Below are 13,972 nucleotides of genomic sequence, written 5' to 3' on the forward strand. Positions count from 1 at the left end.
GAGTGATGTAAAAGGGCGGGGGGGGGGGGGAGGGATTGTTGATGATCCCTGCTGGGGGCTAGGCCAGAAGGGAGAGAAAGACTTGTTACAGTGAGATAGAGGACGGGCAAAGTACCCATGAGGTGCAGAGGACACTTCTTCCAGATGGTGGAACCCTAACAAGTTTGTCAAACTCACTGGGGGAAGACATGGGAGCTCCCGACGAATTCTATTCCCAATAAGCTATCACTCAAGTGAGAAAGAGGTGGGTGTGAGGACAAGGTAAGCATGAGTGGTTCAGAGTATGGACAAGCCGATGCAAGACTTTCTAATGCCCCAAATCTTTTAGTTGCCCCAAATTTCTTGCTCCTCCCGGATTTGTTGGGCTTCTGACTCTGGCAGAATGAGGAACTCTTGGTAGTTCTTATCCTTGCAGGAGGCTGCAGCACTGAATGCAGGCAAAAATGGCGGGAGAACTGAGGGGCCGCAGTTGGAGATTCATGTTGCCATAGATTAAAAATTAAACTTAATGAATGTTAAATTTGTTTTCCTTCCTTCCTTCCTTCCTTCCTTCCTTCCTTCCTTCCTTCCTTCCTTCTTTCCTTCCTTCCTTCCTCCCTCCCTCCCTCCCTTCCTCCCTCCCTCCCTTCCTCCCTTCCTCCCTTCCATCAGAGAAAAATCCCCCAAGTTGTTTAGCCATGTAGCAAGAACTTGCCATACTGCTATGGCTGAAGGGGGCTTTTACACAATTCTACTGTTTAAGGACACAAGAGGGCAGCATTGTTGAAAGAAAAAAATCAACTGAGTCTAGGTGGTTTTACTCCTGTCTCCTGGAGAGGCGGTTTAAAAGCACCCCTGTCACGGCATGCATTCCAGGTGGGAAAAGGATGTTAGGAAGGTTTTTATGTGCATTGTAATACACCTGCCTCTGGGAAAGGATATGCAGACAAACATGATTAAATCTGGCAACCCAGGACAGAATGCAACTCCCTCTGCTTTTCCAGGAAGCGGTGGTTTTCATCAGGGACTGCACATTAAAACACACTACAACATGAAAACTATACTATCAGACCTCCACTGAAGTTCTTTTATATCAGAATCTTTAGATGTGAGGCCCCAGCATCAGCAGTTTAAAAACTCATCCCAGGTGATTCTAGAGTGCAGCCAGGGTTTAGAACCACTGTGCTTGTCTATACCAATCTTAGCTAAGTGTACTCCCTGCCCCGCAGCCCCCTGGCCCCCCAGCAGGATCAACAGCATCTGGAAACTTGTTAGAAATGCAAATTCCAGGGTCTTACTCTAGACCTACTGAATTACAAACTCGGGGTGGGGGGGGGGGGTGGGCAGCAGTCTGTGTTTTAAGCAGCCCTGCAAGCAATTCTGGTGTGTTTTGAGAATCACTGCTTCATCCCATTCCTAAGTAAGCCATTACAGGGTGTATAAACTTCCTCCCACATTTCCTCTTCTGCTCTTTCATCTAAATGCTTCATACTGTAATTTAAGCTTTAATTATTTGCTGTAGTACACATGCAAACAGTCACTATGACATCCATGCGCACACACACACACACACACACACACTTTGGTATACATTGAAGTCACCCAAGGAATTTGATGAAAAGGCAGAGGTCCAGATCCTAGCCTACTTCCATGTGCCTAGGCCTTTGTGTTATTTTCATTGGCTCTCAAACCTCAAAGTTTGAGAAACTCTAAGCTTATTGAAAAAACTCTCTCTAAGCTATTGAAAAACGTTGTTAAATGTTCCCCGTGTACTCCTTTCCAGGTTGAAACATTCATTATTCTTTGACCCAAGGGCCACAGACAAGCTCTCTCTTACTCTCTGTATCCTTAGCACGCAGCTGGCCCTCTGTAAATGCTGCAAGTCAGTTTTGTTCCTGGGGGTATTCCATTTCATCATTTGTAAAGTGAGGACGACATTGATCCCGTGGCATTCTTCAAAGCTTGACCTGAGATAATGTGTGTAGATCAATTTGTGAAATCTAAAATTGTAACACAAATGAGAAACAAGCAAGCAGGATGTGGCCCCGGTTGTTTCTTCCCAAATAGGCTCAGATTTTAGTTACAAAATTTTAGTTACAAAAAAATTAAAATGTTGACATTCTTCTTGCAATAATGTAGGTCATCTGTATTTTAAAATATGTATTTTATGGTAAAGGACTTCATAAAATTGTTTATTTTGAGTGCAAAAAATGTGTTGATAAACATGTTTTTTAATTGGTCCTTATACAACAAAATAGTTGCTTCCATTAAACTGATTTTCATGGGAAATGTACCCAATAGCTTTGAAAGTTGTAAGCAAATAGTTACACTGCATGAACAATAAACCATAAGAACCACAGATAAAAATATGCAGAAATTAGTGTTTTGATCAAATAAAATGGACTCAAGTTAATCTGGCCACAGTGACACGGAATAATAAAAACAAAAGAAACCTCAGAGATAATCCAGTGCAGTTTCCTCTTACCCTAGATGAGGAAACAGGCTAGAAGCTCATTGTGTTAAGGTATATTTAAAATATTTCAAAAATGCTTCCAAAAATGTTAACAGTGAAATACACAAAATAATAATTGTACTATATGGTGGAACTCTACATAATTTTGTTCTCCATTTTCCAAGATTCCTGGAAATTTCTGGAAACGTGTTGTCATACTTTTACAATATAAAAAAGACAAAAAGGATATTCCCTAGCAAACAAAGGTACCGCTTTAAAACACCAATGTTGTAGATTAATTCACAAATATTTTCAACCGAATGAAATTGCCATTGTTAGAATTCAGAAATGGTTTGCTATTGATAGTCTCATTCATATGGTTCAACCTGATCCTGTCTTTTTTCAGAGGAGAGGACAATGGTGGAGGCTTGGTTTCATCCAAGGAGTTATAGACACTAATAAAAAAAATAAGTCTAAACTTGGGCACACTTTTTACTCCAAACCAGCTGTTTGTTTATTTAACTACCGTTGTTTATTTGTCTATTTAATTTCAGAAACTTCCGGTGGAGGGTTTATAATGGTGCCTCTTTGTGGCTTAGAGGTTTCTCCTTGCTTTATCAATCTATTATCTTCCTGGCTGTGGAGAATCCTCCCTCAGTGCCCAACTGAGTGTCTGGAGACAGAGAACTACCCTTTCTTATAGGAATGGAAACAATGGAGTACATCACGTTCAGCCTTGAAGCTTTGCTGACTGAGGAAAGCCTGACTTTTTTTTGCCTCACAGAGCACACACCAGGATTCAGGAGACATGGTTTTGTCCCATCACTGTCACTACCTTGGGAATATCCCTTGACCTTGCTGGATCTCAGTTTCTTCAACACAGGTGAGCAGACTGATATTAACTGAGCACACAGGTAATGTTTCTTAAACCTGTTTTGGTGGATAATATGTTAACTTCCATTTCACTGGTGAAGAAGCTGAGGCTCAGAAAGAGTCACTTGGCAAGTTCTTAGCAGAGAGTCTATGAGGACACTTCTAGCTTTGAAGTTCTAGAAGGCTTTGTGTATAGTGCACTGTGGCAGAAGGTGGGCTGGGGACCAAAAAATAATAGGGTGTTTGCTTAATTCCACTGTGTATCTGTGAACATGAAATGCCTTGTGTGTGGTTATATCCAGCCCTTTGCATTTAATACATGATGCCTATCATTCTTGCGTGATGTGTATGAATGACTTGGGAAATGTAAGCTCTTTTTGCTTCCTTGAAGAAAGATTTCCAATTTGAGGACTCTTTGAAAAAAGAGCCAAAAAAGGGATTGTGTCTGCATCTGAGCTGTTGAAACTCAGAAAAAAAGTGGTCTTCACAAGATAGCTTATAAAGAATAGCATTCTGGGTCAAGACATAGGCCAAAACGATCAGAATAGACAAGATTCAAGAGACTAGAAAGCGATACGTGGACTGAGCCAAGTCAGTAAAACCTTTCAAATTAAACCTTGTTCAAAACTCTGACCCCAGAATGGAGCTATATCTCTCTGAGGACAATGCATTGTTCTTACCCTGTAGCTACCCTGTCCCTAAAGGGAACATGGTCCTCAACCAAACACTGTATTTCCTGGACACTTAGAACTGGGCCTCTGATATTGCCCAGATGTGATTTCTGGATCTTATTCTGAAATGTGGAATAAGTTACTGACATGGGACACTTTTAGTCTCACTCTGACCTGAAGTCCAAAGGACCTGAACAAAAACAGTAGTTGGTAAGTACCTGTAAGTTCCAAAGTGAGTCACTGGACCACCTATGTAGGACTGGTAAAAAGGCCTGGCCATCTTTAGCCTAACATCCACCTTGAAAGAATAAATGGGTGGAGGCTGAGAGATAATTTAGTTGGATTTGAGTTCCATGGCATCTCCCCACCTCCTTCTGTGATGCCTCTCTCCCCTTCCACGTTTCACCTCCTCTCAAACGAAATAAAACTCCAGAACCAAAAAATTCCCATTTGCAGAGCTTGCAAATAAGAGCAGCTCCCGGAAGCAAGAGCCTGAAATTGCTGTGGCTTTTCCAGAACAGACACTGCTGTTCTGGGGACTCCTCATTCCTTTTCAGCTCCCCCTACAGAGCGGGGAAGCTATGCGATGCTGTATGCTTTTAATATGATTTCTTCCTCCACCAGACATGTGCCCTTTAACCCTAGCAAAAGAGCAACTGTTCATTTTACACTTAGATAAATATGGCCAAGCGACTTGCCTAAGGCAATGACAGAACTTTCTTTCGGTGCTGCTATATCCTCATTATTTCCCTGTAATTCTCTTATCGCCACCTCCAATCTTTCCAGCTTTTCACCTAGCCACTACAGCCTGATGATACTCTCCAAGAAATAATTATGTAGAACGTGGTTCATAAAATCCTACCTCTTCCTTCAACATAATCTAAATATGGCCCTACTATTTCCTACTAAAATGAGGTTATTCCAAACTATCAGTTTGGAATACCTATATTTGGCTAATAGTAAATGATAGTAAAGAGATGATTTCTGCCCTGATGAAAAGGAGGTAGCTTCCACGATGAGTACAGTGCTGTGCTTATATATGTCAAATTCTACAGATTTGTGAACAGTGGAATGAATTCCAATTCACTTAAAAAAATTAAAAATGGGAGTAAATAAACCCATTGCCTTAAATTTGGTTTGGAGCAAAGCAACGAATAAACAGACTTTTAAACATTTAAGTTAACTGAAATTCCAGGGTTGTGCAAATTTCCTAAATACCTAACTTATATCTTCATCTGTAAAGCTAAAAGTTATACCATCAGTGGATTGTAGGAAACTAGCCTACAGCCTAAGTTCCCTTTGACAATGTTACTAGTCAATCTTTAAAAAAGGAATTTTTATAGTTTGCACATGGGTCTTTTTCTGACGTGGGATATCTCTCTGATACAAATGAAAATGTTAAAATTAGAGAAAAGATTTTCTTTCCTTCTGCCAAAACGTCTAAAGTTTTGCTTTTGCCAATTAAGCCCCACAGATTTTATCATAGAACATGGCTGTCTTAGTCTGTTCAGGTTGTTATAACAAAAATACCATAAACATATAACAAAAATACCACAGGTGGCTTAAACAACATTCACTTCTTATAGTCTAGGGCTAAGAAATATAGTATCAGGGCTCTGACAGATTCAGTGTCTGGTGAAATCTCACTTCCCGGTCGGCAGACAGCCATCTTTTTGCCGTGTCCTCACAGGCATGAGGGAGATTGCTGGGGTCTTATTTACAAGGGAAATGATCCCATTCATGAGGACTTTACCCTCATGACCCAATTACCTACCAAAAGTCCTACCTCCTAATACCATCACGTTGGGAATTACGTTTCAACATATGAATTTTAGGGTAACACAAACCTTAGTTTACAGCAAACGCCAAGATAATTTTGGTCTAGAAAATTCTAAAGCAGGTGTTACCAGCTGCTTATTACTGCCATAGGTGACATGCCTGTGAACACCTGACTTTAAATAACCTTTAAATTTCCCCCAGTCAATGTAACAGAATGAATGATCTATGAAATGTATGCAGAAATGAAAAAAAAAATTAACCTGCCATGTAGATTTATTTAGTAGAACCAACTTATTTTAATTTAAAACCAGCTAAGTGAAAACTTTCTTATATATCAGGAATAATTATGGTAGAAGATAATTCTGGCATATGACAATAACACCTAATCAGCAACACATAGAAAGGTAAGATAGATGTTATAGAGACCCCCTCATTTAGCCATAATATACAAACGATCTAAAGATGATATCTTTGAGAATGATCATCTTTGTATTTCGTGATCTGCAGTTTTACTTACTGATAAATGAGGATGTATCTAGCTTCTTGATGTATGAGATTCTGGGTTGTTTTTTTTTTTAATATATAAGTAAATTATTAAAAGCTCAATGGAAAGTTTTTAAATTGTAAAAGATTTACCAGCTCTTGTCACTGGAAGTGTAGAGGTTATATATGCTTCAGATTGATTGTTCCAACAAATCACTGAGGACCAACTTTTTTCTCACTCTGCTATCCCCATACTGGTTTCCTCTGTAGCATTAATGTGGCTCTCAGCGGTGTCTATGGCCATGTGCTTCCCTGTCCATACTTAGCAGGGCCCTTTTGCCTCAGTGTTCCGACTCCTGAGATTCACTCTGATTAGTCTGTTTGGGGCACGTGAACCACTGACTCTGACCAAAGGTAAAAAAGGGACTAATTGGTTTACCATAACCCAGAACCCACATCGGAACCAAGGACCAGCAAGGGGAGAGGAAGCGGCTTTCCTATGGGTCACTTGGTGGTTTGGGGGCAGGGTCACCACCCACATGAACACCTGGGTATCTGAGAAAAGAGAGATGATTACTTAGCAGACAACCCACAATTTCCACTGTGCTCTGATCAGGACTGGTTGGGCATGCCAAAAACAGAGGGACAGGAAGAAGGCTAACTCTATTGAGTACTTATAATTCGCTGGTCTCTATCGTGGACATGTTTATCAACATTATTGCATCTAAATTCTACTACAGCCCTCTGAGGTGGTATTACTACATTTCGATTTCACAGTTGAAGAAATTGAGGCTCAGAAAGATGAAAAACTTGATGAAACCAAGTTTCCACTTTTTCGCCAAAGCCAGCCTCACCCACTGATCCTCATACTCAAACAAAATGAAGCAAAATCTCTCTTTCCCTTTCTCCTCATCCATGTTTATATATTTCATGCCCATTCCTTTGGCTTTGCTATTTGAAGCACATAGAGGGTTAATAACTGGCCTAAATAGGCCTTTAGGTATGTACTATCAAAAAACTCACTAAGAAACAGTTTCCAAATGTTCATTGAAATACTAAAAAATAAATTTAACCCCCACCCATCCTACATGGTGCCTGATATTTGTATATTCATTATTAGTGGAATATTTTTATAGCAGGGAGCCTCTGCCATTGCCTTGTAGATATCTGACTCAAGCCTTGAATTTCTGATCTTTTCAGTTGTGAGATGTCACCGTCATTGGCCACACAGATGTGGAATCCCGACCTGTAGCTGCTTATTCTATTATCCCGTCTGGAGCCTTGTGTGTGTACAGCTGTCTGAGTGTCAGCTCCTTGGGACACGCTTTTAACTTTATTCTGAAAGGAATTCTATCTTGTCGATGTAAGAATAAAGCAAGCAGGTTGGCAGAGGATCGATAAGAGTAAAAAAAAATATTTATCCTAATGAGATTTTCTACTGGCAAATCCATTTTATGCTGTAACAGGAAGCAATCTTTACTGCTTCTTTAAAGATGTAGAGCTGGCCTTACTTCCTGGTTCCACCACGGGAGACATCTGAGAGAAGATGCTATCTTAATCTCAGTGATGCCAAAGCCTCCATTCCAACGGCAGATGCCACTTACTGGAGCCCCAAATCCCTGTTGGCTCTGCAGAGCTTATCTATATTTGGCAGGTATCTGGTAACTAACCAAAGACAACTAACTAAAAGGCAACTTTTAAACTTGATACGGTGGAGTGGGATGATTTTTCTCAGCTCTTCAACAGTGAACTACCTGGTAAAGAGGGAAAACTCACTCTGTTCATGTTTAAAGCCAGGCACCTGCTGCTCTGTGTGTTAAAACATAAGGCCGGCTCAGTGGTGGCTGGGCCACTTTCACTGCAAGAGCCATGTGGCAAGAGGCTAGTCTGTCCCCCTGGGTCTGCCCTGGGATGCTCATGTTCTTTTCCTTGTGTCTGTTTCACTGTTCCACATGTTGTCTGTCTGTATCTGAAGCCCTTAATCTCTTTCTTACAGGCTTTCTTTCCTATTTTTCACCTTCTTCCCCATTCCCCACTCAAGGATGGATGTTTCCCCTGACTTTCCTTATTAGAATCTTCTGCTAAGAGAGAATTTACCAAGTTTTTTCAGGGTAAGACAATGCTTCTTAAACGCTTCTAACACATGAGCCACCAAAGTGGCCACAACAGCAAATGTTATTAGACAGATTTGGCTTTACCATAAAAATTTATGCAAATGGCTATTCTACACCATGCTATAAAGTATTTGCTTTAAAACAATAAGAATGTTTTTCTTTACACGTCTTTGAGTAAAACTGACATGGAAGGAAAATGTCTTCTGTTTAGTCTGTGGCTTTTCCAGCTCCCGTCACCCTCCCATATCCACCTTTTCCACACATAGCCAACTTCCTTGTGCTTCAGGGGAAAGGCTTGCCTAGTTGTAAGGCAAAGAGCGGCAAGAATGGGGTCAGTGACTGAAAAGTTGTAATGAATTGTCCCTCTTGGGGGCTGGTCTTTAATTAGACACAAAACCCTAGTTTGACCTAGTCCTTTTTGCTCTGAACTTTTGTATATGTCCATGCCACATTTTGTGAGGCTCCCTCACATAAATATAACGGTCTTCTGTCTTCTGGAGTATTAAGAATAACAATGAACAGTAATTTAGCACTTATAATGCACCTAAACTGGGGCGTCTGGGTGGCTCAGTCGGTTGAGCATCCAACTTCAGCCCAGGTAGTTATCATGAACCATAATTATCTTATGGTTCATGAGTTCAAGCCCTGCGTCAGGTTTTGTGCTGACAGTGAGGAACCTGCTTCCGATTCTCTGTCTCCCTCTCTCTGCCCATCCCCTGCTCATTCTCTCTCTCTCTCTCTCGCTCTCACTCTCTAAAATAAATAAATATTAAAAAAATTTTTTTAAAAAAAGCACCTGGACTTTTTCGAAACACTTTACATATATTAATGCAACCATCACAACAAAGATCTTACAAAAAAGGACTGTGATTGTTACTCTTATTTCTTATTTTGCACATGAGAAAACTGAGGCACAAAGAAGGTGAATAAATGGCTCAAGGATACTCAACTAGTAGGTGGAAGCAAGCAGTCTGGCTCTAGTCTGCTTTTAAGCAGGACATTTCAGTATTTTAGAAATTTCAGACACTGACAGATTTGTATGGGCAGAGTAGACCAGAAGCCCTGATAGAGCATGACAGGTTATACTAAAGGGATGAAATGCTAACTACATAACTCCTTCACGAGCTGACAGGAACCATTTTGTTTTCTGAGATCGCTCATTTCATACGGGTGCCTGCCCAGTGTGTATGTATAACCACATGGTGCTTCTCTGTGACACAGCGACATGGACCATTTCTCTTCCCTACTTGGCCTTCATTGCCTTTTACACATGAACCTCTTTCAATGTGGGAAGTTGACAGGATACACAGAACCATGGAGAAGGAGATCATTAGTTCCCGAATTGTTCTTCTCTCTTGAACTACCATCGACAACGTAAGGCGGCAAAAAGGAAGTGCGAAATGGAGGAAGAAGCATCATGCTGTACACGTGAAAAAGGAGGAGTGCCTAATTCCAGCTAAGGGGATCAGGATGTCTTCCTAGGGGACATTTCAGGCCAAGGAAACAATGAGCAGTGCTTCTTGATTTCAAAAATGTTTTTGCTTCCCAACATGTTTGTTTTTTTTTTTTAAGTTTATCAGGTAAAATAAGTACCTGTGCTTCAAAGCTGTTATGTTATTAAAAAAAAATATGTAATAGAACTCAGATCCTGGCTGCAAAATACTATACTCCATTAAAAGGGCCAGGGCTCCTTGGAGAAATGGCTGGTTACAGGGCTGGGGAAAGCACAGGTGAGCTTGGAACATTTTGTGCTGGGAAAGCAAAAGTCCTCGAAAAACAAACATGGAGGCACGTCAGGTGATGATGGAAGACATGGCCAAGATACGTCGGATGTACACGTTGGGGGCAGCTGGAGTAACAAAATAGATAATGATAGTAATGAATTCGAAATCATAGAATAACATCAGAATCTATGAGTTCATATTGATATAAATAATTGAAAAAATTGAATAACTATTCAATAATTGAATAAATAAATACAAGGGGAGAAGGGAAAGCACTTCATTACAGTAGAATGCCAACCGAAAAAATGTAAGTATGATAGAAATAGAAAATCACCATTTGGCAAACACCACAGTACTTTTTTTCAGGCAGGAATCATTGAGGAATGCTAAAATTAAGTAGGCAAAAGTGTGATGAGAAACAGGATATTTGCACAGTTCCTAAGTATTTTCCCCAAACATACTCATTAGGTATATAACCATATACATACTTTATATTAGGCAATACAGGACATACTACAGGAAAAAGAGTAACTCTACAGAGGAGAAATCTGGTAGACATCATCTTAACCACACGATCAAAGTTAACATCCTCAGTAACAGGGAAAATGAACATTATGTGCACCCTACCGCCAATATGAAGCACCAGAAAGGACACAACATCACTTGTGTGGTACTCCGGCCCAAAATGTCTTCATCACTAGCAAATATCTGAAAATTGTCAACTGAGGGACATTCTACAAAAGAACTGGCTAATTACTTCCTAAACTGTCAAGATTGAGAGAGACCAAGGAATGGATCCAGCTTAAAGGAGACCAAAGACCCAGGAAGACGAGCTGCAATGTGTGATCTTAAAGTAGAAATGGACCAGAAAGGAATATTAGTGAGACAATCAGAGAGCTACAAATAAGGTCTGTAGATTATGTATTATTATTGTGTCAGTGCTAATTTCTAGATATTAATAATTGTACTCTGGTTATGTAAGATGTTAACACTTGAAGGCATCTGGGTGAGGGGTACGTAGGAATCTTTTTTACCGTTTTTACTGCTTTTTAATGTTTGAAATTCTATCAGTGGATGGTTTAAAATAGCAAAATAAAATATATTCAATAAATAGAAACTTTAAAAATAGTAAGATGTAAAATAAATGGAAATTATGTGTTCTTCTCATCCTGCAACAGATTATATAGCACAGCCTGCTTTAGAGGTTTCTGAGGAAAGAAGTCTGGCTCAGCACAGCTTGTTTGGGAGATGGCGGGTAGGTCTCTGGTGCTGGCATGTTTCTGGAGGGAGGCAGTGAGAGATGGGTTGGCTTCTGATCGTGGAATCAGGAGTAGGAGAACTTGACTGTGTATTTATAAACCCCAAGGACTGTGCCTGGACCTTGACAGCCACGAGATCATAGTTAATACTGACAACTCAATACCCCTGGCATTTTTATCTCATCTGTGTGTGTATGTGTGTGGTTATTGATTGACTCCTCGGCTGTGTCAAAGTAATACGTGCACATCACGTACAGAGTCCGTGCTAAAAGGCTTGTAACCAAAAGCCGCAGACCTTTGACTCTGCTTGTACCCCAGAGGTAACCACTTACAACATACATTCTTTATTCTAGTATTAATCTCTACATTTCTCAATAATATTTACGCATTACTCCCTTGGTCCTGCTTTTTTAGACATTATCAGTTGACCTCTAGTGGAGGTCAGAGTTTTAGCTCCCGTTCATACACTGTTCTATCCTATCTTCTCAATATATTCACATCTCAGTTTAGGGTCAAGTTCATATTCTATGTTTCCATTTTTTTTAAGAGACATTTTTTTAAATGTTTATTTATTTTGAGAGAGAGAGAGAGAGTGCACAAGCAGGAGAGGGGCAGAGAGAGAGAGAGACAGAGAGAGAGAGAGAGACAGAGAGAGAGAATCCCAAGCAGGCTCCATGCTGTCAGCACACAGCCTGATATGGGACTTGATCCCACAAACCGTGAGCCTGAGGCAAATCATGACCTGAGCCGAAATCAAGAGTTGGACGCTTAACCGACTGAGCCACCCCGATGCCCCAATTCTGTTTTCTTTTTAATGACTACCTACTTAACATCCACTAGTGAGCAAAGTAGTTTACAATGATTATATTTTCTTCCCTCTATAACTTTTCATTTCGCCTTTAGTTGACATTTTCTTCATTAACAGTTTTATTTGGAGCTTTACTAAATCTCCCCATACTTTGTGCAAATGTCTCTCCATACAGTTTTGCACACGGTCAAGCCTGTGAGAAACTGAGTTCCTTTTTTCTTTTTCCTGGCAACGTCCCACCAAGAGCCTGCCGTCCTCCTGCTCCAGCCTACACTGCTTGCTCTCCGTGCCGCTGCACAGCTGTCGTGCTGTCACCTCTCTTCCTGTCACCCTGGAAATTCCCTTCTTCCTTTAAATGAGTTGGATCCGATGGCTTCCTCTTTGTGGTGTTATTCTCTCATTTTGGTGGAGCACAGTTTCCAAGTAGCTTTTGAGGAGTTGTGTTTGGGAGAGGAGAAAGTCAAAATGTTATGATTTCCTCAGCCTTGGCTGTGGTTTGCTCCCCATCGCTTTGACTAGGATTTTGAAGTCTTGCCACATGGTGTTCTGGGTCTCAGTTGTGCTGCCGAGAACCCTATACAATCCTTATTCTCAGTCCTTCATAGTCTCTGGAATATTCTCGGATGTGTTCCCTCATCTTTTCAGTTGTGAAATTTCATTATGATGTTCCTTTGTGTGAATCTTTATTCATTCATTGTCCTGGGTACTTGACAGGCACTGACAATCTGGAGACTAATGCTCTTCAAATCTGGAGATTTTCTTGTATTATTATTATTATTATTATTATTATTATTATTATTGATAACTGCCTCTCCTCCATTTTATCTGTTCTCTCTAGAAATCTTTTAGTTAAATAGCTGTTGGACTTCCTGGACAAAAATCTTAATTTTGTTATTTTTTCACTCCTATCGTCCATGTCTTTCCTTCCCCCCGCATTCTGAAATATTTCCTCAACTTTAATGTCCAGCATGTTTATTGACTTTTACAATTTTCCAGATTTTTAGCCATTATATTTTCTAATCTGTATAAATATTTTTCCCAATTCTGTCTTGTTGATCTTTCATTCTGCTCTTGTTCCGTCAATGCAGTATCTTTTCTTATCTTCCCAAGCATATTAACTGTATTTTCTTTGGAATTTTCGGTTAATTATTCTGTTTTCTTCTATTTGGGCTTTAAAAAAAAAATTCATGCTGTGGGCTCTCTTTGAATGTTGGGTAATCCTTGGGTTTCTGTTCATGTTTACGAGTAAAGGGCTAAAACTGTGTTTGGTTGGCATTTATCAACTGGTGCAAGTCACTGTGAAAACAATAAGGGGATTTGCCACTTTTCCCCACGGGGGTTATTTTCCCCAACGGTGTCTGTATCTGTTAGATATTTTTTCTTGGAAAAAAAAAAATACTCTCTAGAGAAGTATTCTCTCAACTTCTGCCTGGGGCAAGTGTAACCTGGCTAGAGTGACCTGGCAGTAAGTGAGAGGAGACGTCTGAGGTCTAACTTCATAATCTTTTTTTAATTTTTTTTCCCCCCAGCCTAGCCCCAACTTCCCGTCTGGTATCTGCTAGACTATAGCCCCCTCAGCCATTTGCTCTAGTTTATGTCCCCCTTGCTTCCTTCATTGGAGGCGAAAGGCAGGACCTTGCCTGCAGACCTGGGTAATAGACATTCTTAATATCATTTAAAATCATAAATACAGCCTCCATAGATCTCAATCGAAAGTCCAAACTCAACTACTTTTCCTTTTCCTAGCTGGGACCTGCTTAGAGGAGCAGGCTACAGGAAGGGGCAGTGAGATGGGACGTGGCTGGTCTATTTCTCTACTTCCTTCTTCGC

The 13,972-nt window shown here is 40.4% G+C and overlaps 1 protein-coding gene and 1 long non-coding RNA gene across 6 annotated transcripts in view; one reads left to right on the forward strand and one right to left on the reverse strand.

Moving 5' to 3' along the window:
* The window catches only part of KCNAB1 (potassium voltage-gated channel subfamily A regulatory beta subunit 1), a 422,904-nt gene that overhangs the window by 25,215 nt on the left and 383,717 nt on the right, over nucleotides 1-13,972 (reverse strand). The window lies entirely within an intron of this gene.
* On the forward strand, nucleotides 1,214-11,517 carry LOC122491818. The gene is made up of 2 exons (XR_006299454.1): nucleotides 1,214-3,314; nucleotides 10,574-11,517. It is a non-coding gene; the product is annotated as an uncharacterized LOC122491818 (long non-coding RNA).

Source organism: Prionailurus bengalensis, chromosome C2 (assembly GCF_016509475.1).
Source record: "Prionailurus bengalensis isolate Pbe53 chromosome C2, Fcat_Pben_1.1_paternal_pri, whole genome shotgun sequence".
NCBI lineage: Eukaryota > Metazoa > Chordata > Mammalia > Carnivora > Felidae > Prionailurus > Prionailurus bengalensis.